This window comes from Lactuca virosa, chromosome 6 (assembly GCF_052849685.1).
Source record: "Lactuca virosa cultivar CGN04683 chromosome 6, Lactuca_virosa_CGN04683_v6, whole genome shotgun sequence".
Classification (NCBI taxonomy): domain Eukaryota; kingdom Viridiplantae; phylum Streptophyta; class Magnoliopsida; order Asterales; family Asteraceae; genus Lactuca; species Lactuca virosa.
The window spans coordinates 221,592,112-221,605,756 of NC_136431.1; the positions used below are offsets into that span (position 1 = coordinate 221,592,112).

Genomic DNA, 13,645 nt, shown 5'->3' on the forward strand with positions numbered 1-13,645 from the left:
AACATTCTCCCCTCAAAACTTATAAATGATGACGACATGGCCGACCCGAGCCTAGGGCAAGTTGGACAAAACCTAGTACAACAGGTTTTAATGGGGCTTATGATTACATATGGTTGTTATGGGTATATCATATTTAGGCCTGCTTTTGATCCACTAGCACAAAGAGTTAAGTTATAGTCCACATGAGAACAAATGAAGGGGTCAGCGACGCACCTAAATCCCATGTGTATGCTTCTGACTCCTCGTTCTCCCTAACAACACTGCATCGACACACCTTTTATAATAACTGAAGATGAAGAGAAGACGAGGAGGAAATTTGGCAACAGTCATCGCTCCATGCCCTTACCAATTACGAATAAATATCATGCTTCATATACCAACTATATTCTCTATCACAAATCTCCTTGATTCTCTTCATCTATTGTGCGTCTTTCACATTCAACTTTCTTTCACTAATGTATTCAATATCAGCAACGGACTCACCCTAGTTCATACTAGTTTGAAGTTTATTTGATGATAAATGAACATGTATTAAACGAATCAAATTTGTTTATAGGTATTACTGGTTCTTCATAGTTTAAAAAAAACTTTAAGTCTGTCACCAAGCATGCCTAATTCAAATATATTTTTATAGGAATGCATTGTGGTCATTAAGGATGGCAAAGCGTTCAATAATGTTAGGTTAAAAGAAGAGGAATTTGATTTCTTTATTTGTCAGCTATTTATTTGTATATGTAACCATGTATTTCTATAGTCTCCTTTTATGGGATATGACTAGTTGTGTAACGTATGGTTTCTAGTATGTATTTAACCTTCAAATTATTGAAATTCTTTGTAGAACTCGACGAGTTGGAAGCCTCAACTCGTCGTGTTGGAGTGGGTTTGACCACATGGTTTAATGAACCAACTCGACGACTTGGGATGCCTCAACTCGGCGAGTTGGCGGCAGGGGAAGAAACCATAATTTCGGGGTTTTGCACCCTATTTAAACACCTTAAGTCCTAGGTGTTGTCCTCATTTGCAGCCTCCATAGTCCCTTACCTTAATCTCGAAACCTAAGAGCCTCCTTGAGTGTTGTGAGTTTATTGTGAGTGCTTTTTGGTGTGTTTGAAGCTTGTTAAAGGAAATGAGCTTGGTGCAAGGTGGTGATTCAAGTGGGAGCATTCAGATCTCTATTCTTTGCTCCATTTCCAGCCTATTTCGGGTATAAAGTCCTAACCTTGCTTAATATTCATTTAGATCTCTTTTTGGGGCTAGTTTGCATGATCTAGCCAAGTTGAGTAGGTGATGGAGTGTAGGTCGTCCCAAAGGGGTTATTCCTTAATATCCATAATCTTCAAGAGCTCTTTTGGCATAAAGGTGCCAACTTTATGGTCTTAAAAGCTCCATGCATCCATTGAGTCCTTATTATGGCTTCTTTGAACATTTGAGTCTCTCCTACCCATGCTTGATAGTAAAGTTGGAAACTTTACGTGACCTTGCAGCCTTTAAGGACCATATTTGTATTATGGGGCCTTGTCTTGATGAATAAGTGATTATTGATTAAGCCTTAACCTTTTAAGATTGTGGTTTGGGTTCTAAACCCATTAGGATGGTTCTTAAGGGTAAAGTTGGAAACTTTACCCTTCTAGACGTTATTTCAGTTAAGATCTGAGTGGTGGACCTTTTAGTTTCGAGAATGGTAACTCAATGGATTAAGAGGTGTGTTTCCTGAAGAACTCGGCGAGTTCATGGGTAAACTCAGCGAGTTGGACCGAATTTTTCCCGATTTTGTTGACTAAAGGGGAAACTCGGCGAGTTCATAGGTGAACTCGGCGAGTTGGGTTGACTTTTCACGATTCTGTTGATTGGGGGAAACTCGGCGAGTTGAGTCAACTCAGATTGTTGACTTTGAATTTGACTTTAGTCTTTGACCAAGTTCGACCTATAAGGGGCTTTTGGGCATTTTGTGTTGTACTTAAGGAAATTTTTATGTTTAGGGGTTGAGTAGAGTCGATACTCAAAGTCGGGATCAATCCAGCTATCTTTCTGTATTCGAGGTGAGTTTTCCTTACTGGGTTTAGCGGGTCTAAGGCACCAATGTCGGCCCTTGTTGATAAGTTAGGATGTTAAGAGTCTTCATGACCCTCGCATGTGTTATGTGCTGCTATGCGTTCCGGACGAGGCTCGATGCCAAGCAAGGCCTAAAGATGGGAACATATGCTACTGTAATGATTCTTATATGTGTTAGCATGATTATATGATATTGATTGTATGTGTATAGCGGGCAAGGCCCAGTGACAGGCGAGGCCTGTGAATAACAGATATGTATACCGAGCGGGGTTCGATGTCGGGCGGGGCTTGATGTCGGGCAAGGCCCGAGGTCGGGAGGGGGCCCAGTATACGATTTATTATATATGGTATGGGGTAGTTTGGGGAAACTCACTAAGCTTTGTGCTTACGGTTTTCAGTTTATGTTTCAGGTACTTCCGGTTGTAAAGGGAAGAGCTCAGGATGACTGCATCGCACACACCGTTGAGATTTCGCTTATGATGTTTACTCTGATTTTATGACAAAATGATACATTGAGTTTTAATTAAATGTTTGCATGTTATTGGAAAATACTCTTTTATCTATTATTAAAATAAAATTTTTGGGACCATATTTTTGGATGTTACAAGTTGCCTTCTAGCTTATGTGAATATAATCTTATTAAAAATAACCTCTTTCATATTTTATAGTAAGCTCTATATGTCTTTTATTGTTCATTAATGAATCTTAACACTTAACGTACCAAATTTTTTAAAAAAATTTAAAGGCATAATCAAAACATTCCATGAACTACTTTTCATTAAAAAACACCAAGTACCAAAATGTTCAGTCATCATATAACCCAACCCAATCAAAATATATTAGAATATGTGGAAGTCTCAAAACTTAAAAAAAATATTGATGCGTAGCAGTCAAGCATTACCCTTCCCTTTGTCATTGGAGCAATTTAAAAAACAGTTGACTTAAGAGAGTAGGCACACCGATTAGTGAGTTCTCCAATATACTATATATCACATCATGTATACAATGCATACATACAGATAACTCATAGTCAACACCTCATTGGGCATATATGTATGATACTATCATCACAACCTGACGTGCTAGACTTTTAGCTAGCTCATAAGAAACACCTCAATGGGCTTATAGGCACAAATCTCTCATTCCAATTTAACCTATTAAACTTTTAGTTATCCTCCTAATGGGCCTAAAGGCTTAAGACCAACTTCCCCTAGGGTTCGATACATACCACAATATAAGAAAAACCAATACTATTCACATGACTATACCCTAACAGTACACACACAACCTACCACACTGGACATACAATATCGCACACAATATAGTGAAAACACTCACCTGAATTAGAAGACGAACAACCACACACTCGTGACCTTGAACGAATCAGCAACACGAACCACCCAAATCACCAATTAGGTGAAACTTAGTGACCAATACTAATTACAGGTCAACAACCATGTAACACCCCAAAATTTTCCAACTTTAAAATGTTATGGTTTTAAAAACATTTGGGTGTTAACCCATATTTAATAAAAATCCATTCCCACAAAACACATTTATAATTAAAACATTAGGTGTTACCATTAAGCATCGTTACAACCATAGCAGGCAAATAAGAATTACATTAATGCAATTAATAAAGAACTTAACAAGTTCCACTCCATTCTCTATCTCTTGACTTCTAACTTTCATCTATCATCCTCTCTCCTTAATTGTAACCTGAGATACATGGCATATAAAAGAGATATGTAAGACAATAATGTCTCATGAGCTACGTGGGTTTATGACCCAAAACTTTTATCACATTTTCATCAAAAAACATTTCATCTTTGCAAAACATAGTTTTAGACTATAAAACATTTTCAAGCATTTTAAAGGAAAACTCTTTTCATACGTATCATAAATATCATTTCATATCTTATCATTTCACATCTTATCATTTCATTTCAAAAGACATCTTTCTACATTTTTTTTCTCTTTTATCAAGGGCTAATTCTGATATTAAACCGTTTCCATTTTTTTATACTTAGGGTACCCCCAAGTCTAAACCAAGGTGGAAAGAACAAATCAATCCACCAAGGCATCGTGCTAACTAGGACATCTACTTCGCGGAGGGGAGGCGCCACCCTAGTAGATTCCTCTAGACCTCTTATGATTACTTTTGGGTGTTAACCCATATTTAATAAAAATCCATTCCCATAAAACACATTTATAATTAAAACATTAGGTGTTACCATTAAGCATCGTTACAACCATACCAGGCAAATAAGAATTACATTAATGCAATTAATAAAGAACTTAACAAGTTCCACTCCATTCTCTATCTCTTGACTTCTAACTTTCATCTATCATCCTCTCTCCTTAATTGTAACCTGAGATACATGGCATATAAAAGAGATATGTAAGACAATAATGTCTCGTGAGCTACGTGGGTTTATGACCCAAAACTTTTATCACATTTTCATCAAAAAACATTTCATCTTTGCAAAACATAGTTTTAGACTATAAAACATTTTCAAGCATTTTAAAGGAAAACTCTTTTCATACGCATCATAAATATCATTTCATATCTTATCATTTCACATCTTATCATTTCATTTCAAAAGACATCTTTCTACATTTTTTTCTCTTTTATCAAGGGCTAATTCTGATATTAAACCGTTTCTAATTTTTTTATACTTAGGGTACCCCCAAGTCTAAACCAAGGTGGAAAGAACAAATCAATCCACCAAGGCATCATGCTAACTAGGACATCTACTTCGCGGAGGGGAGGCATCACCCTAGTAGATTCCTCTAGACCTCTTATGATTACTTTTGGGTCATAAACCAAGGTGAAAAGAACAAATCAATCCACCAAGTCTAAACCAAGGTGGAAAGAACAAATCATTATTTCTTTACTTTCCAATTCTTGTCATTACTTTTGTTTCTTATCATTACTTTCCATGCTTTACACATTTCATACTTTTGCATTACAATGCTCATTCAAAAGTAAAACATCTATACTTCAAACGTTTCAAACACGTTATCAAAACATTCTTTCTTTCAAAAACATTATTTGCTTTTAAAACATTTTTGCCTTCAAGGCATTCTTTCAAAATACTCTTTCCAAAATATTTAACAATTCTTTATTAAAACAGTTCATATATCAAAACATTACACTTCATTATCATAAAATAATTTTGCCATGTACCCCAAAGTGGGAAAATTTTCAACACGTACTCACCTCGTTCTCCAATGTAGATTAGCTAGTCCTCTTCTAGTTCCTTTGCTTAGATCAACACTTCTCAAACACCACCTATATAACATAGAGGTGAAGGTTAACAAAATGACCAAAGTAACCTTATAAGATTTTTAACATTTAGATATCCCCCATAAGCTTATTTACTTCCTATTAGCTTATATTTAAAGTTTGAGGGCAATCGGAGGTCATTTACTAGGTTTTCCACGAAAAAAAATACATTTAACAGACTATTTGACACACCCCCGTGTCAAAACTGCAGGTCACCATTTTGTGTAGAATTTTGCTAAAAACTTTGTAACTTGTTTTCTACACCTTTAATGGCTACCAAACTTCACCACAAGGCTATTATGGACATAATAAGGACTATTAACTTCCCAAATACTCAATTAACCCTTATCCTCATGATGACTTAATCATTAAGACCATTATCAAAATGTTAAGTTCATAATGCTTACAAACACTAAAATTAAAGGGTTAAGAGTCCAAGTTGATCAATAACACTATTTAACCAATATGAATTATTCCCAAATCATTTAATACATCATTGGGTGTTGTCAATTACATAAAACCACAACCAATCTCTTTGTATGTACATGAATCCTCAATTCCATTATATGTTTCCCAATTTGCCCTTTGGGCCAAAACAATCACTAGGGCTAGAACTTCACTAGGATCCCTTCATGTTAATGTTCCAATATCATATCTAGAGTGTCAATTCATATCCATGAATGTTATTCACTGATAATAAATCAATCATCATATAGTTATCCATAGATTTCCCAAAATACCCTTATGACCACAAATTCCATGGATTCATCCAATAATCAATAAACACTTAGTATTTTAATTCCAAATCATTCTAATAGCATCCATTCATGGTTATGAACTTCATTTGCTCAACAATTGCTCAACTACATTGGATTCCATTGTTTTCATCATATTGTCCCAAAATCAATTTCAATCCAAGCTTATATATGATTCTACCATCATGGACGAGTTTGATAATTCCAATTGGATTAATTATTTTCAAACATCATCTAGGTCATAGAATCCAATCCCACTTCATCATCAATTGAAATATTCCCAATTTGGGTTTTTTTTTTTAAGGTTCATGGAGCTTTTTACCCAAATCACCAAATCCATCAATGGGATGATTGGATTGAGATTAGAACCATGGAAACCAATAAATGTAGGCTAGAAAACCAAACCCTAATCAATATTTCTCATCAAATTCAACATTGGGGTGAAATCACTTCATAAATTTGAATTTCAAGGTTAGAAGGAGAAGAAATTATACTTAGAAAGCCTTTGATTTCTCTTCCTTTTGCTTGAATGCTCCAATTTCCACTTGAATCTAACCCTAGGAGTTCTTAGGATTAAAATCGCCATTAGAGGAGGTATGATGGAGCTCAAACACATTCATCCTCCATAAGAGAAGAATGATGCATCTTATTTCCTAAAAGTGTACCATTTAGTCTCTCAAGTTTGCTCATTTTGCCAATTTCCACCATAAACTCATATTTTGTGATTTAACTTAAGTTTTGATATAATAAGTCCTTCCTCATCTATTTTATAACTTTGGTAGTCCATTCCATTATTTAAGTCAACCCTTTGGTTAACTCATTTTGCCAACTTGACACTTTTGGTCCTTTAACTTTTGAAATGTTATTACTTTCACTTATAATTTTCTAAACTTCATATCAACTAATGATATGATTATACCTTGATGATTTATTTATATAAATAATGTTTCATTTATTTACTTTATTAATTCAACAACACAATCTTAAATTTTATGATGTTACAAATCACACCGAGGCATATTGACATTCTTTGGAGAATCTTCCAATGTGTCAGCAGTATGAGTCAAGTTCTCCTCAAATTATTAAACTTTAGAAGCTTCAATATCAATAACCTCATCCAATTAGGATGATGCAAGCGCCCAAAATCGTTATATTTCTTTGAAAAATCAAACATATTGTGAATATGAGTATATTACTATAATAAGTTTATTGAACATTATGTACTTTATATTCATTCCCAGTTCCATACATCATTATTCAAATCGACTTAATATGATTAAAAATGTTGACTCTGCTGCTTCATTTGAGGACTATCAATAGGTGCTTGCGTGCCTTCATGACATAACAAATTAATAAATGAATAAAAACACATTAAAGAAGTAACAAAATGTAATATAAAAATGCAGGACTCATCCAGTTGACTTTTCATGATGTTGCTTATCATTCTCAATCTTCTCATTTATAACTTCCAGAATATAAAAAAATAACAGTATAATTGTCATAATATTTAAAAAAAAAAACATAAGCCCAAATGAGAAGTTGTAGGTGAGCAATTTTTTTATAAGATCGTATTGTTAGATAGAAATTTGGGCTTTTAATTAAGATTGGTTGGAGTCCTCCACCAAAGGAAGAGACTCTCCAAAAATAGGCATATACCACTAAATATGGCAGTCACATGGTATTTTTTAGTAAAAGAGGAAAGAATAGTTCACTTTGTGCTTAACACATGGCTGCATACCTGTACATGTTGCAGCTTCTTGGTTTGTGTAATGACTTTCACACATGTTGTTTGTTGTAAGCAGCCTATGTGGGATGAACCCCAAATCCTCATTCCCCTCTCCCAAACCCTACTCCCCCTATTCTTCCTCTCCTTTTATTTATTCTTTGACTTAGAATTTAGAATTTGTTTTTGTGTCTTTAGGAAGTGGATTTTGAAACTAAATACTAGATGTTGGATAATTAAAATAGAATATTTAGTTAGGGATAAATCCATATCAACCAAAAAGAACATTTTCCATTTTGTAAGAAATATGTTCCAGATTTCAACCTTCAATAATAATAAAAAAGAAAGTGAACCTTCAACTTTTTGACTAATCTCAAATAACATGAGTTCCTTTTTCTACAACTTGATAATTAACACAACGGTGAAAGGTATATTTTCATTTTGTAAATTAAGGCAGTTGGTAATTACCGATTCATGCATTACTGAGTTATTTCATATTAGAGTCTCTTAAACCTTATTCCCGAGTTCTACTTAACAAAAGAAAAGAAAGGAAATGGATGGAAGTGAGAAGAAAGTAAAAGGAATTAGTGTTCCCGAGTTTCATTAAAGGAAGGAAGTGGAAGTGCCTACTCTTTTGAACACACAATGTTAATTATATACTTATATCTAACTGTATTAGAAATCCAACAAAGGTAATAGTTCTAATTCCTACATTTCTATATGAAGTTTATTGAAGCTAGGCATGCTTAGGTCCCGTTTTAGCAGGTTTGATTTGTAAAACTCCGGCCAAACCAGCAATGTCATTATGACATGTATGAACTAAACCTATCAAATTGTTAATCTTACTAGAACCACCTTGAAATTGGTTTGGCAACATTTCTTTCCAATATAGACCAACAAAATTTTGCTTAAGATCTAGAGGACTTGTGAAACTAAGGGAATTCATAATGCATTAAATTCTATAAGTTTAAAAGATTTCTATATCAACATTCCACTTTTAATACAAGTTTTCATTTAATTCGTACAACACATAGAACTCTATAGAGTTCAGTAGAATATATTTTAAAAAATATATATATCATTTTTCTGTTTAATCATTTTCCCATTGAACTTCAAATTGTATGAAAGCTTCGCATTCGCATCCCACTATGGTCATTCAGTTTAATCCATGTCAAATAGTCAAATTAATTTGGTCGGGTCAAAATATGGTGGGCAACTATGATAAGACATTGGAAAATAAAATTTCCACCTACTTTATACTCCTACTTCATCATCCTACCTATTTAATGATTAATGCACTACTTCTCTTTCATCATCTCATATAACATTTTTGTTGAGTGTGAAGCCATTGGGCTGGTCAAAAGGCAGAAAACATGGAAGAAAAGCAAGTCAAAAAGGTGGAAAAGGAGAGGTGATCCATATTTCCCGGATGCATGTTTCATGGCTGCTTTTCTTGTTCAATTGTTTACTTCAGACTCTATATATGAGTCTCATCTGTATTGTAAAAATAAGCAACAAAGAGTGAGTGCAGATTAGCACCAAGAAATATAAACTCCTAGTTACCGGTGGACGTAGGTCAGAGAAGGACCGAACCACGTTAAATCCCTCGTGTTCATCCTTGTGTTCTTGTTTTTCGTGAGTTGTGTGTGTGTTTAGAGTCGTGTGTTAAGTGTCTCGATCCTAACAATTTTAAAAATATGGCCCATGATTTATTTTGGTAAATTAACCAAAGAGGTTGTGGCCAACGATCTGTTATGCATCAGGTGTTGTTGGATTTGTGCCCGTTAGCTAATCCTAACTGTGAAACGATAAAACTTGGCCAAACAATCACTAGGTCTAGGTGATTAGCTAATGGAGGGCCGGTGTTAGCTAATCCTAACTGTGAAACGATAAAACTTGGCCAAACAATCACTAGGTCTAGGTGATTAGCTAATGGAGGGCCGGTGTAATAATCACACGGTGATTTGGGGAGAACACAAAAAGTGAGAGAAATTATAACACTGAAAATTGGTTGGAGCCCAGCAATGAAGGAAGGGACTCTCCAAAAATAGGCGTATGCCACTGAGTATGGCAAGCACACGGTATTCTTTAGTAAAAGGCGAAAGAATAGTTCGCTTTGTGCTTACCACATGGCTGCGTGCCTTTCCTTCTCTCATCTGCTTGCTTTAAGTAACGACTCTCACACCTTCTGTTTCATTCCAGCAGCCGATGTGGGATGAATCCCACACATACATTCCACGTGTTCAACCCCTTTTTCCTCTCTTATTTTCCTCTTCTTTTACCTTGATTTTTGTTTTTTAGGCAGTGGGTTTTGAAACTAAATACTAGAGATTTGATAATCAGAATAGGATGTTTGTGACGGTTTTAATTGGTCAAAAAGAAAATAATATGTAAAGAAAAATAGCAGCCTTATGAAACTAAAGCTTAATATTATCTTGAAAGTTCGTTTAGCTTTTGGATAAGCGTATGTTGTAACAGAATGTAATATGAAGATATGGGGATTAAACCTAGGAACAAAGTTGTTGATTGGTTTATAATCTATAGATATAGTGATATAAAGAACATGTTGGATAGAGGCTCAACAAGGTTGGGTCATGTTGGATAGAGCCGAGCTTAGGCTTGTTTAGGGTGGCTGGAAAACGAGTTGAGCCCGAGCCAGTTAACTCCTCCGTTTCAAAATTAGGCTCGAAAGGAGCTGGACTTGATCCCCATGAATATAAATGAGCAGAGCTCGAGCTCGGGATTGGCTCGGCTTGTTTACCACCCTAAATTTTCACATATATTTATTGAAATTGCCTCTACCATTGGTGAAACAGGTACTAGTTCATATTTAATTGTTTGGTTGTAAAACAATGATTATCCCAATAAATGATCATATTTGACCTTTGGCATCTTTATAATCATAACTTTATGCTCCCTGTATAACGAAACAACGATTACTTAGGATTAGAATAATGACGTGCTTGACTACAAATTCATAAATATCTTTAATTGGGCCAAGGATACTAAACAAGACATTACAGCTGAAATTTTAATTATTTCTCACAAAAGTTAGTAGTATTTATAGACTTTTACCAACAGGAAATCCTGAAGCACATCATCAAATCGCAAGTACAGAAGTTAGGAACACGTCATCAAATCATGAACACATCATCAAATCGTGAGTATGTCATCATATCGTGAGTAGAGAAATCTGGAAGCACATCATCAAATCGGGATGTTTGGTTGTCTACAGAACTCTATTTTGGAGTGTATAAGTAACACATCCAAGTGATTTTCTCCCTCCTGCGACTCTGGTGGCTCTTGCTGCAGCCCTGCCATCTCTGTAACTCTGTCTTTGTGGGTTTGGAAAATCTATATAAGTTACCAAGCTGAGTATGAACAGATTTTACTTGAATGTGTGTTACTTACAAACTGTGTATATGTAACACGTTCAAGTGAAGTCTGTTCATACTCAACTTGGTAACATATATAGATCCTCCACACCCACAACAGGCAGAGTTACAGAGATGACAGGGTTGCAGCATGAGCCACCACCAGTTACAGGAGAGAGCAACCACATATCAGCTGTTGATCTTTCTGTTTTCAACTGTAAAGACTATGATGATCATAAAGATATGAACCATGATTATGTATCTCCCTTCCTAACCCACCCTCCCATCCCTGCAAACGTTAATGTGTGTCTTTTAGAGCTCCGAAGAAAATTCAAATCAATCAGATATTCATGTTTTAGTTGCCGAAATGGGACCTCTCGAGAACTCAATGATTGTTTTAGGAAATGGAGGTTCAAATGAAAGTATCCTCTGGAGTTAAGGAGATGATCTTTTGGATATCCTATTTGAAATCAATCAAATATTCGGATGATACATTCATTTGAACTTCCATTTGTACTGTTTCAGAGCTTCAAAGAAAATTCAAATCAATCAAATATTCGTCACTCCAATGATATTGTGCAACTAAAACATTTCAAGTGGATTCTAAGACATGCATTGGTATTTAGATTTCTTAAAAAATAACGTATTAATGCATGCATATCTTCCGAGTTTCAGGATTGATCCTATACACAAAATGTCGAATCATAATAGGATTCGATTTGTTTACTTGAAGCTTAATAGTTCAATTTTGTGTGCTTGTATATCGAATAAGCAAGTATTGTATTGCTTTGTGTTGTTATTCTCTACATTATGGAGTGAATCTTTTAAAGTAATGCAACTGATTCCGAACATAAGGTTTTTTGAAATAGACTCATTGTTGTAAAAAGATTAAAAAAAAAAAAAAAAAAAAAAAAAAAAAACTTGTCAAATACAATTGGGATCCTTGATAGATATCAACAAGACAAAAGGCAAATTTAGCATAAAAGTTTCAACCATATATATTCATTCCACTTATATCTTTGATGCTACCTATGAAGGTATGGAATCTCATATCCATAGTGAAAGAGTTTAAGGAAATGAAAAAGAAAGACGAATGCGATGGAAGATAACAAACTTGTACAAGCCCTGATTGATGTGTTGAACTCACCATCACAATTTACAAAGGATAATCGTTTCAAGGAAGGTTTTTAATAGTTAATCTTTTTCAAATATTGTATCTGTTCTAAGTGAAAAGTGTGTTATAATGCAATAGTATTTTTGTCTTTTGTTCATTTATTTTCCTGCTTCCAAAAAGAAGATTATAGCTCATCGGAATACCAAGATTCCTATGAGCCACTAAGACTTGGAAGGAATTGTTCCATGGTCATCACAGAATGTTTCCCATGGCAGCAAGTCCTCGTAAGATTATCACTAAATATAAATATCAACACCCATTTCCCATAAAAATGGATTAAGGGGAAGGTAAGGCGCATACAACCTTCTTTTAAGAAAGGGGGATTGGTTTCATTGATGACCTTCGACATAAAACAAAAGCTGTGAACACACATTCAATGATAGAATGATCTCCTACAATAAAAACATCAGTCCAAATGAAGAAAATAAAAAGTGGTTTGTGATTAAAGAAAAAAATATACAAACAAACAATAAGGTTGTAAGAAACTAGCAAAACAGGTAATGAGGAAATTTGCGACAAATTCTTTTTTTAGGTATTGAAGAATGAAGATAAATTTTTTTTCTTAGATTCCTTTGACAAACACAATAATTGGTAGAAATTTGATCTATTTGAGATTACTTTGAGTCCATCAATAAAATGGGACTCTCCAAAAATAGGGGGATGCCACTATATATGGCGAAACATGGTATTCTTTAGTAAAAGGCGAAAGAATAGTTTGTTTTGTTATCACCACATGGCTGGATGTTTTTCAGTTTCCCACCTGCTTGGTTTATGTAATGATTTTCATATCTTTTGTTTCTTGTAAGCAGACGATGTGGGATGAACATCAAACCTACATTTCTCTTTTAGAAGATGAGAGGGTCGGTGAACAAGGAAGGGTTGGGTAGGCGGAGAATAAGGGTGGTTGTCAAAGTTGTAGTAGCGAGATAGACAAAGCCACATGCTTATGGTGAACAAGATGGCTCTAACATGTTTTAATTAAGATTTAATTTTTCTTTTCCAAAATGGTCTGTCTAGTTTGTAGCTTTTAACCGTTATGGTCCAAGGGTAAAAAAAATATTTTTTATTGAGCTTAACAAAAAAAATATAATGGTGTTAGTGTAAAGGACCAAGGCTAATGGATTTTCCAACTCTTAGGATGACGGGTGTCGAATTTCAAAAACTAGTACCAAATATGCATAAGTGTGCATACCATGAGACCAAAACTAAAAATTTACTCCAAATTTGTGCGAGTGAGTTGAACATGACTCTACACCATTTTGATGTAGATAATATGAT

General features: G+C 34.7%; 2 long non-coding RNA genes and 3 other non-coding genes across 5 annotated transcripts; 1 reads left to right on the forward strand and 4 right to left on the reverse strand.

The window, feature by feature from the left end:
• Window positions 1-7,269: 7,269 nt before the first annotated feature.
• LOC145122637 (uncharacterized) lies at window positions 7,270-8,012 on the reverse strand. Its single transcript, XR_013714693.1, has 2 exons — window positions 7,835-8,012; window positions 7,270-7,428 (listed from the first exon to the last, which is right to left on the reverse strand). It is a non-coding gene; the product is annotated as an uncharacterized LOC145122637 (long non-coding RNA).
• Window positions 7,710-7,828, reverse strand: LOC145122943 (U5 spliceosomal RNA). The gene has a single exon (XR_013714829.1). It is a non-coding gene; the product is annotated as a U5 spliceosomal RNA (small nuclear RNA).
• A 1,187-nt stretch (window positions 8,013-9,199) lies between the features above and the next one.
• Window positions 9,200-12,059, forward strand: LOC145118781 (uncharacterized). The gene is made up of 2 exons (XR_013713451.1): window positions 9,200-10,635; window positions 10,901-12,059. It is a non-coding gene; the product is annotated as an uncharacterized LOC145118781 (long non-coding RNA).
• LOC145122933 (U5 spliceosomal RNA) lies at window positions 9,835-9,954 on the reverse strand. Its single transcript, XR_013714819.1, has one exon. It is a non-coding gene; the product is annotated as a U5 spliceosomal RNA (small nuclear RNA).
• A 930-nt stretch (window positions 12,060-12,989) lies between the features above and the next one.
• LOC145122942 (U5 spliceosomal RNA) lies at window positions 12,990-13,106 on the reverse strand. Its single transcript, XR_013714828.1, has one exon. It is a non-coding gene; the product is annotated as a U5 spliceosomal RNA (small nuclear RNA).
• Window positions 13,107-13,645: the final 539 nt, after the last annotated feature.